Source organism: Giraffa tippelskirchi, chromosome 3 (assembly GCF_054371585.1).
Source record: "Giraffa tippelskirchi isolate mGirTip1 chromosome 3, T2T-mGirTip1v1.2.pri, whole genome shotgun sequence".
Classification (NCBI taxonomy): Eukaryota; Metazoa; Chordata; class Mammalia; order Artiodactyla; family Giraffidae; genus Giraffa; species Giraffa tippelskirchi.
The window spans coordinates 139,001,277-139,018,890 of NC_137277.1; the positions used below are offsets into that span (position 1 = coordinate 139,001,277).

The 17,614-nt window shown below is 43.5% G+C and overlaps 1 protein-coding gene across 7 annotated transcripts in view; it reads left to right on the forward strand.

Moving 5' to 3' along the window:
* Positions 1-6,363: 6,363 nt before the first annotated feature.
* Positions 6,364-17,614, forward strand: part of MYO1B (myosin IB) — a 190,905-nt gene continuing 179,654 nt past the window's right edge. For all 7 annotated transcript variants that reach the window (XM_081581388.1, XM_081581391.1, XM_081581387.1 and 4 more), the window contains exon 1: positions 6,364-6,609. The gene's annotated coding sequence lies outside the window, so the exon portion shown is untranslated. The remainder of the gene's footprint in view (positions 6,610-17,614) is intronic.

Genomic DNA, 17,614 nt, shown 5'->3' on the forward strand with positions numbered 1-17,614 from the left:
TAGCATGCTTTCCAAACTGTGAACTTGTAGAAGCTCGTAGAACCCTGCAGAATACCTCAGAGGGTAGATAAGGAGTTTCAAGGAGACTTCAGGATTTTTGAAGCAGTTTGCAGGCCCAGCGCTCCAGGGGGCGAAAGGTTTGAGGTCTTTGGATCAAGATTATTTCAGATCCAGATTTGAGATTTGGGGAGAACCTGTAAAACACCCACTGGCTGAGGGGGCCTTGGGGCAGGTGAGACCTGGCAAGAGAGGCCCAGAGAGTCTAGGACAGGTGTCTGTGTCCTTTTCTTAGCAGTATGATAGGATTTCAGCGTGTCTCTGGGAAAGGAGATTATGCATCTTTCAAATAGAAGTCATGCTGGCTTTGGGAGCTGAGTTGCTGTTCAATACGTGGGCTCATGTGGTCTCATTCTTCTTCCTCCCCAGGATGTGGGCTACTCTTCGGTGCTTCTCTCTTTAAAGTTTTAGCTTTATTCACAGTTGAAGTAGATCAGGGAACCCATCAGGAAGACCTACTTTTGTTTTACCTTGCCGTGTAAAGTTTTAAAATTGATCTAAGACCCATCTGGAAATATTGACTGAGATTATGGGCTAGTTCAATGGGCTTCCCTGGTGGCTCAGCTGGTAAAGAACCCACCTGCAATGCGGGAGATCTGGGTTTGATCCCTGGGTTGGGAAGATCCCCTGGAGGAGGGAAAAGCTACCCACTCCAGTATTCTGGCCTGGAGAATTCCATGGACTTTTAGTCCATGGGGATGCAAAGAGTCGGACATGACTGAGCGACTTTCACTTTTGCTTTACCTAAAATAACAATGATTTATAAAATTCAGAAACTCTCTGGTGGTCCAGTGATTAGGACTCTGCACTTTCACTTGCTGAAGGGTACAGGTTCAATCTCTAATCAGAGAGCAAAGATCCTGCAAGCCTCGGTGGAAAAAAACCCCATCATTCATCAGTTCAACAATATTGAACCTGGTATGTTTCTAGGCTCTGGGGACATGACAGTGGGCCAAAGAGACAAAATTCCTACCCTCATGGAGCATCTCATCTTGTACAGAAGATGGCAAGATTGAGAACACAGCTGAAACTAATCAGCAAATGTATTATGAAAGCCTTTTAGTTCCAGTTAAATTTTGGTTATTTAGTCAACAGTCCTTACACCTGGATAACGTGTTGTCTTGGTTGTTAATATGTTAAAATGCTTTTTGGTTACACAATTATCTTTCTCTATCAGTATTTTCTTTCACATGCTAATATCTGTGATGAATGTATTCACTAAACTCAAATAAATGGACATTTAGTTTTAGGAACTGAAGCGGAAGCAGACTATTACTTCATATATTTGCTAATTGCTTTTCATTTGGTATAGATAGCTAATACTTCTTTTTCTTTTGGCATAAAATTTGTTTTTCCTTGTAGTCCTCCTCAGGTCTCCTTGGCAATGAGATGACAAACTCCCCAGTTATCATTAAAAAGATGAAAATGCTTTTTAAAAAAGATTGGAAAAACCTTCCAGTCATTTTTCAGATTGATTTATTGCTTAACAGCAAGGTTTGCCATAATGGTACTCACTTGCTACAGCATGAAAGGAAATAAAAAAGACAATTATTCCACTAGTTGAAATGACAAAATGCTAAATTATAAAATGTTAGGGGAAAAATTCAGGCTTTATATTTCCTGGCAATGGATCTATAATTTATTTGAGGGATCAGAGTATTCTGAGCTATAGACAAATGTATTTTGTGGAGAAAAAAAATTACACTTCGAGTTTCACTGCCCAATTTTAGTGCTCAATTACATTCATCTTTTATAAAGCTCAGTTTTTGGTCTTCACATATAGTTCCTATAACGAGCCCTATTCCTGAGTTTTGAATTCTTCTCTTTTTGTCATCTAAAAGTTTTAGCAAACTTTCCTGTTTGGAAGAAATTTTATCAATCATTTTTTACCCTGTAATATTTTTGTTATTGCTTATCTACAGTTTTAAAATTTTTAAATTAATTTTATTTTTATGGAGGTATAATTGACAAAACAATATTAATTCCAGGTGTACAATGTAATGATTTGATATTTATATATATTGCAAAATAATCACCACAGTAAGACCAGTTAATATCCATCATCATACAGAGTTACAAAATTTTTAGTTGTTTTCTTATGATGAGAACTTTCAAGATCTATTTTCCTAGCTACTTTCTATCTATAGCTTTTTTAATACTTAAGAATAAGAGTTGTCTGTTTCCTGCTGAGTCCCAGAGGCTGAAAATGCTATAGAAATATTTTCTACAATACCTAATCTGAATCAAATGATACTTTAGGCAATATGCATTTATTTTCAAAGCATTCTTTAAATACATAAAAAAAGATTTTTTTTTTTGCATGGAACTGAGAAATACTAATTCAGTTCTTACTGCATTTAGAGCACTATTCTAAACTAAGAAATATATACATTAAAGAAATGAGACAGTACTTGTTTTTTCAGAGACAAAAGAAAAAAAGAGCTCACAGATGTGAGAGGAAGTATATATATAGACTTTAGGTAAAGAGATCAAGCCCCGAGGCTAGACTGACCAGCTTCACATCCTGACTCGAATGTTATTACTGTGGAACCTCTGGCCAGTAATAATCTTTGCTCTGCCTCAGTTTCATTCTCTGTAAAATGGGATAATAATAACCTACTTGATTGGGCTGTTATGAGGGTTAAATGAATTAACACACATGCAGAGAATTTAGATTATGTTCTAGAAGAGAGTAAGTTCTCTCAGGCAGTTCTTATTATCATGGACTTGGTGTTCTCAAACTGAATTACTCCTTTAATCTAGAGGTTTGTCATCTAGTTGGAAAGGCCAAACATTTATAAGAGAACAACTGGAAAGGTTTCACAACCTGGGACAAATTGCTAAGTATGGAGAAGATGTGGCATCAAGATGTTACTAGAGCAAAGGAAGCAGGATCCAATTCAAGAAGATGGTCAGTAATTGGTAAGAACTGAGTGTGGTCTCAAAGGATAAGTAAAGTGGGTGAAAACTAAGAACAGGTAGGTAGGGAGAGAAAACACGGCAAGAATAAAGACTCTTAGATTTTTTAGAACCAGAGGCTCTGAACACATTCAAGATGATGTAAAATAACTAAGGATAGAAAGCATGAGCTTTTTAGCTAAAATTCTAAAGTTAGCTGCCCACAGAACCAGTGAGAAAATCTAAAACTATGACTTCCAGCACACTATGTCATTTGCTACGCTAATATGAGGTAGAATCAGGTCACGTGATCCTTTTGTTGGTCAATTTTCTCCAATGCTGAATTCTTAAAAAATATTTTTTTAAGGGTTCAAGTAAAAACATCTAAGGAAAACGACAACAACAGCTACACATTTAGTGGTAAAATAATTCTTTTCCTGGGACACACACAAATGTGCTTTTATTTCTAAATTTTTCCACAAAGATGACAGGATTTTCCGTGGTTTGATTTAAATCACTGCATGTTTTCATTGAGGTAAAGTATATTTCTTATATTCTTTTACTCCAGTGATTTGATAATTTATGTTTATGACTGTAATAACAGTCTTTCTGTTTCTTCATAGATTCTTCTTCCTTCAAATAGACTGAGGGGAAAGTAAAAAATGCTTTTGTACTTGATGGATTTATTATCTATTCTTGACAGTTATTATAGCAACTGTAATCTGCTTCTTTTAAATTCAAAAGTTGTTGATTGATTGACTTTTGGAAAGAACAGCCAGGAAGGTAAAAGTATTTAAAAATCTCATGGTATGTCTTCAGAAGTTTGAATTTTGAGGGTTATGAAAACTAGGCTAATGGTATTTTTAAAAGAGAAGCATAGCTTTGCTCTAGAAACATTTTTGGTTTTCTAATACCTTCTTGGTTCATTTTCTCAGTGTTACTAGGATGAGTTCAACAGTTTCTACTATATTCTTTTCTGAACTTGTTTTAAGAAAAACAGGCAGAACGCCTCAGGTGTCCCCACTCTGCTAGATTCTTCTCGAGGCAAAACTGTTCTTATATAACTATGTTCCCAATTTCTTTCTTGGGGCAGGAGCTCCAAAACCTTCTTGAGAGAAACTCTCTTAATTATCCTACTCAGTACATACCTGTCTTAAACCTACTTTTTACTAACCTGGTCTTCTTCCAAGATCAAAATGTTGCAGAATTCACCCACTCTCTCAAACCACCTATTTACATTTTGTTCTTGTGAACCTACTGTTTGAATTTCTGTGATTTTTGAAAAGCTGGACTGGACAGCAGAGGTCAGGGGCTCCCTAACTGCCAAATCACTATAAGCAGTTAATTTGGAACCTTAAGTTAGATGGGCAAAACGGAGAAGAGTGTCTAACACTTGTTATCAGGTAGTAGGTCTGTATGCTGTCTGTTGCGAAGGCAGGAATCTTCAGGGTGTTCATTAGGCTAGATTATCAAAGTCTGAGGTAGTGTGCTTGACTGTGGTGAAGACTGTGGAGTCAGACTGCCGGGGTTCACGCCCCAGCTCTCCTAGGGTTCCCAGTGCCTACTGCTCTGCAGTGACCACCCTGAAGACAATCTTGCATAATTGTTACCTCTCCTTTTCTAGGCACTGACTAGGCTCAATTAGGGTTTCTTTTGAGGTCTCTCAGTCAGTGACTGGGGCTGGAGTAATCTCAATGGCTTCGTAACTCACATGTCTGGCAGTTCATCTGGCTGAAGGTTGGGTCCTCACTTGGCATCATCAGCAGAACCACCCATACCTGACCTTCCATATGACTTGGGCTTCCTCATAGCATGGCTGCTGAATTCTAAGGATGATTGTCCCAGGAGAGGGCCAGGTGAAAAGCTGGAGCTCCTTTAACAACCTAGAATCAGAAGTTTAAGTTATGTAACATCACTTCTGCTGGATTTTATTTGTTAGAATCACATCACTAAGTCTAGCCTGTATGCAAGAGGCAGGCAATTAACTCCATTCCTTAATGGGAGGAGGGTAAAGGAATTTGTGGGCATGTCCTCAAACAAGTATAGCCACTTATTTGCTGGAAAAATTCTCTGTTCTTGGTTTCTGGTTTGTAAAACAAGGACAAAGAGGGTAACTTACCTCCCAAGTTTTTGTGAAGATTAAACAGGAAAAGAACAGTACCTGGTACTCAGTATGTTTAAGTTTAGAACATCTCCAGTGTCTTATGTAGATCAGAATGTTAATGGTGCCATCAATGATAGTGTAGTTTCAAAGCAAGATACAGTTACCTTTTCAGTCTCTATTGGTAGCATTTGACAAATAGCACTGCCTGTGGGGACAGTTACTATATATGGTCTGAATTCTTTGGTTCACCTCATTTTAGTGACAGTTTCCAGATATAGGTCAGTCCATTTAAACCTGGCCCCATTTATGGCAATTTATTTCATTATTGGATAAAATAGAAACATGAGTAACAATTACCCTGTCTACATCGCTTTCAACACCTTAGCCAAGTAATCCTCACCTCACCCAGTGAGTAAGTTAGGATGAGCACCCTTCCCTTCTTAGGATGAGGAAACCAGGGCGAGGGTCAAATCGCTTGCTCTGAATTTTACAAAGAGACAAGAACCCAGCTGGAGTGAAGGAGGGCCTGATTCTCTGTCCACTCCAGGATGCCGAAATAATATACAGATGAACACTTTGTCACTGACCATTCTATATTCATATGTATTGTTGTTCCGACATTAAAAAATCTTGTAAATAACAATACATACACATACACACGTAGTTGAAATTTCTTTTTAAATTATCTTTTATTTTCTATATCAGAGACTTGGCCAGTGTTTATTTAGCGTAACATGAAACTGAGTTAGAAGATATTAAAAAATCTTGTAAATAAAAGTACACTTTGCTACTCAGTACACTTTTTTCCTTTTCGGTCAAATTAATATTTTCCAATATTCTTGGGTATCCCAACTTTTTTTTATCCAAGGGAGAAGGAACAATGAACACTCCTACTCTTTGCCAGCCGGTGCCCGCAGGTTGGCTTCTAGTTTTTACTTCCCGCCGGCCCGGTCCCCCTGGCCTGCCCCTCCAGTAATTATATTTGTCGTTTGATGTTAATAAATCCGGGAGTGAAAAATGTAGAAGGGCCGTGCCTTCTGTGGGCTGGGAGGGACGCCTCTCCCTCTCCCTCTTTACCCCTGCTTGCCCCGTGCAGGCGGGTCCTGGGGCCGAGGCTGCACCCGCGCTCACCGGGGGGCGCTGTGCCGCCGGCCAAAGGGCGGCCGGAGGTGAGTCGGTTGGGAGGCGGCGGCTCCCGGTTCTGCCGGCGCGCCGAGGGGCGAATCCCAGGCTGCGAGGTCGCCGCCCCCGCCCCTCGGCCGGCCCCTCCGCCCGCGCTGGGGAGAGGGGAGTGGCCGGGCGCCTCCCGCCGCAGCGCCGCACTCCGCCGCGGCCGCGCACTCTGCAACCGGGCGCGCACGGGAGCCCCGGCTGCGGCGCTTGGAGGCGGTTTGGGAGCGCGGGCGCAGGGGCCGGCAGTCGCCGGGCAGCAGCAGCTAGCAGCGTCCGCAGAGTAGCAGCGTGGGAGCCCCGCAGCCTCGCGGAGGGCCAGCGTCCCGGAGCGCGCCGGAGAGGGAAGACGACGAGGAGGCAGAGTGGCGCTCGGCGAGGTAGCGCGAGCGCTTTCCCTCCTTCCCCCTGCCCTGCCCGCTCGGTCCTTTGTGCCCGCGGTCCCCGTGGTCTCGCCGCAACTCACGGGGCGCGGGGCAGCGGGGTCTGCGGTCTCCACTCCCGGGCTGGGCGGCGATGCGGCGAGAGCTGCGCACACCAGAGGTCGCGCAGGGTGGTCGCGACTCCGCAGTTGCTTCGGGGGCGGTGGGAGAGTAGAGGGCGCTAAACTAAGTTGCTCTCACTTTGCCCCATCCCCCTCGTACCTGTGGGCAAAGTGGAATCCAGGTCTTCGTGGTGTTCACCCACAGCCCCTCCATCCCCCTGGTGCACAGCTGTTTCCTGGCCCCCTGGTTCTATAGAAGGAGGCGAGGTGGCCTCCTCCGGGAAGGAAAGCAGAGAGAGAACAATGGGGCGTCCTGGGGAGTGGGGTTCAGGTGCGGCGTGCCCCGGCGGCTGGGGAGAAAGGGCCTGGGACCCGATGGGGCGTCCTGCGCGTGCAGCTGCGCTCTGCTCCTTTGTTCCACCGCAGCGGAGGGGGCTGCCCTGGGTCTCGTTTCCTGCCCGGGATGGGATTGATTCACGGTCCTGGAGAGGGAAGGGGAGGGGGCGGGGCTGGAATGGAAGCCAGTTTAGGAGCTGGAGTCCTGGAGGGTTCTTGCTGGGGCGGGGAAGAGGGTTGGGGAGTGGGTGATGAGAGAGCAGTGGGGAGTTGATTACAAACACCCAGCGTTTTGTCCAAGGGCTTGCTGTGTGGGTTTCTGGAGCTTATTTGTAATGCTCTGTTCAGACTGCGGCCGAGCGTTTATTGCTGCAACAAGTTGTGTACTTCCTTGAGTTCTAGGCGTTCTCAGTGTTAGTTTGTTGAAATCAAGTCTTCTTAATTAGAATGGAAGAAGACTTTTTTTTTTCCCGCTGTAAATCAGAGTATTTGTGTGTATATATGTGCCTGTGGATCCGTGTTTGTAGCTAGTAGGTATTGACTTGAATGGGTAGGGAGCAAATTTTATAGCATTGATTTTGACACAGTTTTCTCCATTGTAATATAGTATAACAAATTTCCAGAAATATTTGAGGCGGGAAACCATCAGAAAATTAGACATTGCTAAATCAATGAATCAGATTAGATGACACCAGACACCAGATTGAAAAACCCTTTCCAGTCTTTCCCAGAAAACACATCATACACACCACTCTTTGGGTTTTGAGTTGAGTCTTTGCTTCTGTGCTTTCTTCACTGCCCGTAATGTGGGTCATCTGGATTAAGACAGAGAACAGTTAGCATTATGGTGAACAGGAATCTTTTTTTAGGGGGAGGTAGAATTGAATGTAAGATGTTGGGCATATGTTAAGTGACCCTTTCCTAGATTAGAATCAAGAGGCCCAAGAGGATTGGCTGATCTCCGGAGGGAGGGATTGAATGATGAGTGTTCTTTGAATGGAGTATTCCAAGCGAAACCATTTAGGGAGGAGGCTGACATTTCCAGGCATTCATGGTTTGTGCCTATGGGACCCTGGTGGAAGGATCCCAGAGTTGTACTGAAGGTTAGAATTACTGTGGGGATAGTTCAGGAGACATTCAGTTATAGTTATCTGGCTTCAGGCAGGGCTGGGAAATGACGCAGAGCTGCTGCTTTGAGACATCTGAGGGTTCAGGGGTAAACTACCCCATTGGCTGTTGATTTGAAGACAACCAAGTTTGAAAGTCTCTTAACCTTAGAAAGGGGGTGAGAAACTTACTCTGGGGGAGAAAAATGTTTCCTGCCCACTCAGTGGTAATGGAAAAGAGCTGTACCAGCTACTAGGATGTGGTCAGATTTTTAGGCCAGGCTGAAAAGCAGTGGGATTTGTCCTCAGGAGCCATTATGATGTGCAGCTAAAGTGGGATGCTATCCAACCGTCAAGCTGTTTGTCATTATAACTAACACGCTGCCTGGCAAAACATGGTGCCATGGGCAGCGAACAGAGGGAGACTGCCTTCCTTACTATTGCCTTGCCATTTGGGGCTTTTTGTTTATGTTGTGAATTGTTTTGTAAAATAGAGCACAGTTGGATTCCTCCCAAGTACTCTTTGAAATATACATTAACAAAATGCGAAGTGTAAGACTGTCACTGCTACGGAAGACATGGATGGGGGATGCTCTTAAATAGCTGGTCTCTGGCCACAGGCCATTCGATGGATTCCCCATTGTATGATGAGGCTGGTTACAGGCTGCACCCTCTTCATGGGATGGGATGAATCATCACTTTGTCAAGCCTGGAGTTAAAGACAGACTCTCCCTGATTGCTGCACAGTTATGCGAAGCAATGAGGAGCTTCTGACATCAGTGGGAGGGAGTGGGGGTGGGTGGGAGTGGTATTGGCCAAGAAGGGAGTCCTCAGCATGTAGGATCCATGTTTTTCATATTTGTTCTCCTTTTGGGCGAGGTTCTTCTATTGTCCCCCTCCCTTCTGCTGTTTCTCATTTTTTGGTTGTGCTGGGTCTTCATTGCTGAGTGGGCTTTTCTTTAATTGTGGAGAGCAGGGGCTACCCTTTGCTGCAGTGCACGGGCTTATCATTGCGGTGGCTTCTCTTGTGCAGCACAGGCACCAGATGTACGGGCTTCAGTAGTTGAGGCTCTAGGGCTCTGGAGCGCAGGCTGAGTAGTTGTGGTGCACGGGCTTAGTTGCTCTGCGATAAGTGGGATCTACCCTGACCAGAGATCTTACTGGTGTCCTCTGCATTGCAAGGTAGATTCTTAACTACTGGACCACCAGGGAAGCCCCCTTCTACTATTTTCAATGGACTCTTTGATTTTACGCTATCATTTAGTATTTACTATGTGAAAAGGGTTTTATATGCATTATTCTGTTAATCCTCACAACTTGATAAAGTGGGTATTATCTCAATTTTAACTTTTGAAACTGAGGCCTAGGGAGTTTGGTAGCTTGCTTAGTTGTGTAGGTATCTAGTAAGTGGTGGAGGTGAGACTTGAATTCTAATCTCTGATTCCAAGGCCACAGTGTATATGGTATGATTATCTTTTAATACTGGGAATGACAGCAACATGATTATCTATTTGATTGTGCTTAGTGTCTCAGTATACAACTCTTTGTGACCCTTTGGGCTGTGGTCCATCAGGGTCCTTTGTCCATGGGATTTTTTTTAGGCAAGGATACTGAAATAGGTTGCCATGCCCTCCTCTAGGGGATCTTCCCGACCCGGGGATCAAACCCGAGTCTCCTGTGTCTCTTGCATTGCAGGTGGATTCCTTACCTGCTAAACCATCTGGGAAGCCCAAGTATGTGTTTAGCTATTTGCAGATTTCATATCACTTTCTTATATCTTACCATCATGGATTCTTTCAAAAACCACTGTGAGATAGGTTTGAAAGGCTAGATTAGTGACAACTCTTCAAACTGTATTGTTAAAAAGCTTTGCTGTTTGATGGCCTGTGTTAATAAACTTTAAGTGAATGAAATAAATGAAAAAGTTAGGCTGCACATTTTTAAAAATAAATGTTTTTTTTTTTCTTTTTTGGTAGAGGGAACATTTAAAGTAGATCTTATAGTCACTTTATATTTATTGAAATCTATTTTAGCCTGTTTTTCTTCCAGCCTTTATTAGAACACTGCACTTTGCTTCTTTACTGAGACCTAATGCCAGCATGTCTTTTTAGAAGAGGAATAAGGAGGGAAGGAATGTGATTCTAAAGAGGAAGTGGGACATCAGAATTGGAGTCATACACAGCAGCAGGCCGTAGATTTTCCCAGCACTTGCTTTTTGTCCTGGCAGTCGCCTTTTACAGAAGACATTCTTCCTTAGGGAAGTGTCAAGGGTCTTTCTTTACAATATCCTCTGAGATCATCACATTTCTGAGCTCTGTGGGAACACACATTCCACAGGATTTCTGTGCTCATCCTGTCCCCACAGGGGAAGGGAAGGGAAGCTTAGGCATCGACGTGAGAGGGAAATGGAAGTGGTATCTGTCCTTTGGGTGGGGAATGGAGTATGGTGCTGGACTGGAGGCACCTGACCTTGACCTAGGAGACCCCTGAGTGCAGGAGCGGAGTGGATTTGAACACTTGGCATCATCAACTGCTTACGGACTTCTCAGAATGCTCCTGGGCAAGTGGAAAATTCAATATTGGTTTCTTTTTGTTGTTGCTCCTAAGATAAGACTTTGAAGACTGAAAGTTCTACCTTTACTTGTTTAATTATTTCAAGCTAGGACCTCATTTGGGGTCTTCAGAGACTGTAGTATAAGTGCAATAAGTTTTGTCTCCTGAAGCCATTACATTCCCACCTATTGGATATTTAGAGGGGATGCACACACATGGGCTGCTGAGTGCTAACTGGGAGCACCTTCCATACCAGCTAAAAGGGATGAAGGATGCTCTTATAACCAGTCATAGGTTTCTTTTCAGTTGCCAGTGTCTTCATCAATTCATATCTTATTAAGCACACAGCTGATGTAGGGTTGTACATTAAAAAGCAGCAAAGGAAATCTGTTGTGTATCAGAGGATGTATAGGGCAGCTCAGTGCACCCAGAGAGTGGATGCTGGTGATGAAGAAAATGACTGTGACAGCTGTGGTGACCAAGGCCACGCCAACACTTGCTGCTGAGACAAAAGCTGAAAACAAACAAAAGTGTGAGAGTGGGAGGACCCAAGCACAGCACCTGAGCCTTGGTTTTGTTTCCTCCAACTTCTGATGGTGCCAGAGGGTTGAGTCTCTGAACACCTGCCTCTGAAAGCTGGACTGGTTGGGATGTTAAGGAGCATCTTTCTTGTGAATTTGCTGCTTGAGGAGAGAAGAGTGGATCCTTTTTTAGACCCCGAGGATGTATAAAGTACCATCCCATGGGAGAGGGTGTTGAATTCCATGGTCGGTCCTGCTGTCCAGCAAGTCCCTCCTGCTTTCTTCCCTGCCAGCATCCCACCATTCCTCATCTTGTGTTCAGCCCCACTGAGGCTGTTCATAGACTTCAGGCCTATTTGCATTGTGGACAGAAAATGCCAAGTCACCAAAGAATTGTAATATATTTTGCTACATGACATGCATGCTGCTGTCCATTAAGCATTGGGTATTTGTGCCGTGTCAGGCTGCATCCTGGGTATTCTCCATAGCCTGATTCATTTCTTACTCATTGTTCTTCTTTAGTAGGAGGTATTTGTAAATGGGGGGTTGAGTAACTGGCCCAGGGCTAGTAGAGATCAAACCCAAGACTGTGTGCTTCGCCCGCTTCCTCTTGGTGCCGTGCTCTTGGAAGCCTTAAGGAGTGAGTTTTATGGAGTTCGAGAGTGAGCCCACCCTGACAGTCTCTCTCCCTCCTAGATCACTTCCTTTGTCCCATGGAGTCAGGGCTCCTGTGTCCTTGACTGGACTAGTGCTGGGAGAGTTGGTTGAAATGCTTCTGAGTTTCTCCTTTTTCCCCCCGTGTCTTGTGCTTGGCTCTCCTGGATTATTCTCCTCTCTCAAGTGAGGGAGACTTGGTGAAACCAACTGAGGAGCCAGATGTGCCTGGTGATCTTTCTCATCCTCTCCTGATCAGGACCTTCTCTGTGGGAGTTCACTGGCTTTCTGGGAGTTTTCCGGGGCTTTGTCTGATCTCTGGCCTCCAGTCTTTGTGGGCACAGTTATGCTGCTGGACATCCAGTTGGAGCTCAGGGTCTCATGCATGTGGGTAAACTGTGGGAGTACCATTGCAGAGCTGGAACTTTGGGCGTTAAGACTTCGGACAAAGAAAGGAAGAAAAGAATTGGTATGAAATGCATTCTCGTCCAAGATAGGCAGTTTTGGAAGTTGAAGTCGAGAGGTAAGTGAAAATGGATATTCTTCCTTTGCTTACCAGATAAACCACTCGTTGAGCTTTATAAACACCAGGTGCCTGGCTTTCGTAGATAACTTGGAGGGCCAGGAGGAGACCAGGTCTCTGCTTTCCAAAGACTTCTGATCAATCCTGCATGGGCTCAAGATGCCTTGAAATTACACAGATGGTTTCATTGTGCTGTGTTAAAATGAAGATATGATTCAGAATTGTACTTTACACGTTTTAAAACTTGTTAAAAAAAGAATTCACATCCTTGAAGAGACTTTAGAAAACTGCATTGAAAGGACAATGGAATGGAGCAGGTTATTCATTATTGGTTTCATTATTGTGTGTGTGCATACTAGTTGACTGCTCGTTTTCACTGGCTTCATGAAAACATTTTCTGCACACTTCCAGCAGAAGAGAAAAAGACAAACCAAAAACCTTGGTTGAAAAACTCCCACTGGCCACACTAGCTTTTGCCAGTGTACACCTTCTCTCTCTTACCCTGGTGCTCATTTCTTATAAATTCTATATTAGACTCTGAAGCACTGTTTGCAGGGTTCAGATTGCAAATAAGCCCAGTTCCTAGCTGATCATTTTTTCCCTTGAAAGTGCTTCAAAAGAATCATCACTGTTTTATTCATTTTATGAAGTCCCTGTCTAAATGCTTTTAGGAAAAGTTTAATTTTTATGAACATAGGGCTTAGGCCAGTTTGCATGGCTTTTTTTTTTTTTTTTTGGCAGCCCTCATGCAGTCTAATTACAGTTGTAATATGCTGACCACAGTTTTGATTTACTCCTGATGTGGTGAGCCATCTAGCAAAAAGTTCTCACTTGCTTGGAATCTTCAGGGTGTTGAGAGGCATTCATAAAAATATATGAACCACCACACTGGGTCAGATTCAGGAATCTGCTTTCTGCCATAGCAGAATACTAAGTATTTTGTGACAGTGGAAGAGGGGACTGTATAGCTTTTATAGATCTTGGGGCAATCTCTTTAGCACCCATAGTTGTATAATCTCTTAAAAACCTCTCATCCCTGTACTTATATTCATATATTCAGATTCTTGAATTGTTTATTTGTATCCTGTGTTGTAAACACTTCACACCTTCTTTAAAGGCAGAACTTGACTCTCTTGGTGCTTTGACTTCAGATATTTAGCTTTTGGAATGGTAGAGTGGTAAAGTTGAAAGGGCCTTCAGGCCACCACTGTAACCTCTCCCGTGTGTCTGAGAACTGCCCAGGCTTGAAAAGTTACCCAGGGATACATCTGTCACTGGACTCCAAGTCTTTGAACTCCTTGCTCAGTTTTCTTTCCAGGGGAATATCTTACTCTCTCTCCAAATCCATCAAAATCCAACCTTAGGGCCCATTACCTAAGGAGTTGATCCTGTGTCTGTGCTAATAGCATTCTTAGAGTCATCTTGACTTTGGATTTCGGGAGCATCACTGACTTCTCTATTTTCTGTGACTTTTACATCCGTCCATTCAGTTACAGTGTCTGGTTGAGTGTTGCCTTTTATTTTCAAATCCCTAAGTCTCTATTCTGGTTCAGGCCTTTAAAAGGCTGGGTTACCAGAATGCAGCATTTCCCAAAGGGCGTTGTTCCATGAAAAGTTGGTAGGTGTAAGTGTAAAAAAGAGTTCCTTGGCCAAGCAAGTGCTGGTTAAACAACATTTTGAATAAGTTTCTTTAAATAAACCTAACAGTTTCCTCGTTGCAGAAAGCCTATCGTGGGCTTTTATTTGTGACTGTGCACTGTGGATCTCCACGAGGAAGGTGGGGTGTGCACATGTCCCAGCTTGTGTGACCAATGTCCCCCTTTGTGGCAGGATCTCTTTGTAGGTAACACTGCTGGAGTTACTGCATTGTATGTACTGTTTCTAGACCTGTCACTGTCTGACTTTCCATGGGACCAGGTATTACTTGGTTCTCGCTCAGATATTTCTTTTGCTTCTCTACCTGGTTGTTCTCCTGGACCTTTCCTTTTTCCTGGAAGCCCCTCTCCACCTGTCACACCTACACATCTCTCACAACCCAGTTTTCCTGAGCTGGTACCATTTACTGTTTCACAGCTTACAACAGAGAAAATATTTGAAACAGTCAAAGTATTGCAAGTAACATTGCACACCTATAATAGTTAAATGACTGGAATTCACACCAAATGCCATGGTCTGTCTTTGTGTCAATTGACGTGTCAAATGCATGTTGCATTCTTCTCTCTCCCTCCACACAGGTTAACTTGCACATATGTTCTCCAAGCGTGTCGCTTGTTTATTTATTTATCTTTTTATTTTGTATTACTGGAATCACATTCATAATAAAAGTTTAGGGAGAATTGATATCTTCAGGGTCTCATGGCTTCCCATCTGCAACCTAATATACCTCTGTATTGATTAAGTCTTCTATGTCTTTCAATGAAAGGACATAGAAGACCTAAGTAACTTTTGTAATTTTATGTGTAAAACTTTTTCACATCTTCTATTAGATTGGTGCCAAGGTGCTTTATGGTTTTTGTCGTCATCGTGAGTGGAATCGTTTAACGCATTTCTGATTGGTGTCGCTGGTATACAGGAATGGGATTGATTTTGTATTTGTTTATTGATGGGTTCTTGACCAAGTACACATTACGACTAGTGTTTGGTACAGGAGCATGGAGTCGGGTGGCTTTTCTAATAAAAGTGTGAAATAACTAACAGCCTGTCATGGAAATGTCATAACTCATTTCAATTTAAAAATTCTGTATGACACTTTCAGAAGTAAGGGGAAGGGAGGATTTTTGGTTGTTTAATGCATTCATGTATTCAGGCATCAAATGTTTGGGTGCCTAGTATGTCCTCGGCACGGTATTAGATGCTAAGTAACAGTGAGCAGAGCAGGCGTGTTTCTGTTCTCATGGAATGTGAGGGGAGAGACACTGTGGAAGTGAACACAGATATTTATGACATGTTTATGAATTGTGATATTTGCTATGAAGGGAAAGGACAGGACACTGAGAATAAGAAAGATGGGGAGGGGAGACTTTGGCTTGGGGGCGAAGGGAGGGTCTGCCTTAGGAAGCAGGCATTCATGCAGTTGCCTGATGTGCCTCTCCAGGAAGATAAGGATGGTGGAGTTTTCCAGGCAGTGAAGGTGGGCCCAGAAGCCCTGAGGTGCAGTCCTGCTTTAATGATAGATTGATGGAATGTTAGTAATCAATGACTTAAAAAGTTTGACTTCTTAGTAAGTCATCATCATAGTAAGTCATCAGGAACATCCCCTGGAGGAAGGCATGGCAACCCACTCCAGTATTGGAGTTCTCTTGCCTGGAGGATTCCATGGATAGAGGAGCCTGGGAGGCTCCATGGGGTCGCGACGAGTTGGACACGACTGAGCGACTAACACACCCTCATCATCATAGTGGTATGTAATAGTGTTTAAGTTATGATGACATAAAAATGTTTATTTTTGGTCAGCGTGTTCCTCTTCCTTCTCAAATGAAGCTGCCTGTGTGATGGGGCTGAGTGGGGCTACTGCCCACCCCTAAGCCCCTGCTCCACCCCTTGAGCGCTGCTGCTGCCCTGGTTCCTGGTGGCTGCTGGGCCACACCAGTGTCCTGGACTCTGCACTGTTGGACTGAGTTTTGCTCTGCGGTCTGGAGAAGCCCTCTCTCTCCTCCTGGGAGGGCTCTTGAGCAGCCATCTTTGGCTCTTCCAAGGTCTAGGGTCTCTCTCTTCCATTTCCCTCTGGCCCCTTCTCTAGACACGCAGAGGGCTCTGTTGTGACAGGGTGGGGTGGGGGTGGGGGACTCTGGTCTGAATCATGCACACTTGATTCCACCTCAGACTGCACACTTCAGTCGCAGCTCTTTGGTCTTTGAGGCTTTGTATCTGAGCCAAGTGTATGAAGGTTTGGTTTTCCCTTACGTGGTGATGACCCTCACTCAGTGGGGGGCAGTATGGTTCAATTGTTGTAGACTTCGCTCTGGGCAAAGTACTGAGTTTGAAACCTGACTCTTCTGCTTAGCAGCCCCTGTCCATGTCCTGGGACATATAGCTTAATCTGTCTCTGCCTCCATGTTCTCATCTGCGACATTTGGATAATAGTAGAGCCTTCTTCCTTGGGTTGTATTAAGAATTCAGTGAGTCAAAATGTGTATAGAATAGTGTCAGGCACAGAGCAAGTGCTTGGTATAAATGTTGGTTGCTACTCTTAAGTCTTCCCTGAAAGTGGATTTCTGGGGTTCTTCCTCCCTTTCTCCCGCTAGATATTCAGATTTATTTGACTCGAAGCGGTGCATAAAATATATGATATGATAGGAGTCTCTAGATACTCCTCTGAAAAATGTATAGGAAGAAAGATGACAAAGAAACCAAAGTGTTCACAGTGATCATGTTAATGTAGTAGATTGGGATGGCTTACTTTACAACCCTATTTATTTTCCATGTTTTCTGTAATCTGGTTATGTTACCTCTGAACAAATAATAATACACAAAAATCTTATGAAAAAGATCAGGCTGCTGTTGCCCAATGAATCCCTCAAGTAGGGCAGAAGAGGGTGGGATGCCTGGGGTCTGCCTGTTTTGATTGCAGTTCACAGGTGGAGGAGTTTCCCATGTATGCTTATAGTTGCAGGAACACAGCCGTATTTAATAAGTCTTCAGCAGAAGTATCCCTAAAAGTTAGAAGACGGGGATGTGGGACCTTGTGAGGCTCTTCTGTCTCTGAGTGTTTCTTTTTCTGTCATCATTTTCCCTTTTTGCTTCTTGCTGCACTCCCTGAGCGGGCCTCTGGCCATCTGTTACCCTCTTTGGTCTCCTCTTACTCCCCTCCCTTTGAGAACCGCTCCTTTCAATACCCCATCTTTCTCCTTTACTTGCTTGTCACACCGAAATGATGCACACATTTCTACAATTCAAAGTAAAGACTACATTTTATTATTTTTAATCGTAAAAATAAATGTAACTTTCACCCTCAAAAATCTAAATTAAGTTGCCTTTTGTTTATTCATATCTAGAATTAATTAACTTCCTAGCTCACTAAAGGCTGGGGGAGTGGTCTGTGTGCTGTGTGCTAAGTCGCTTCAGTTGTGTCTGACTCTTTGCGACCCCATGGACTATAGCCCACCAGGTTCCTCTGTCCATGGGATTCTCCAGGTAAGAATACTAGAGTGGGTTGCTGGGGGTGGTCTTTGATTTCCTAAATCAAAGTACTGAGAATCTTGGGGGACT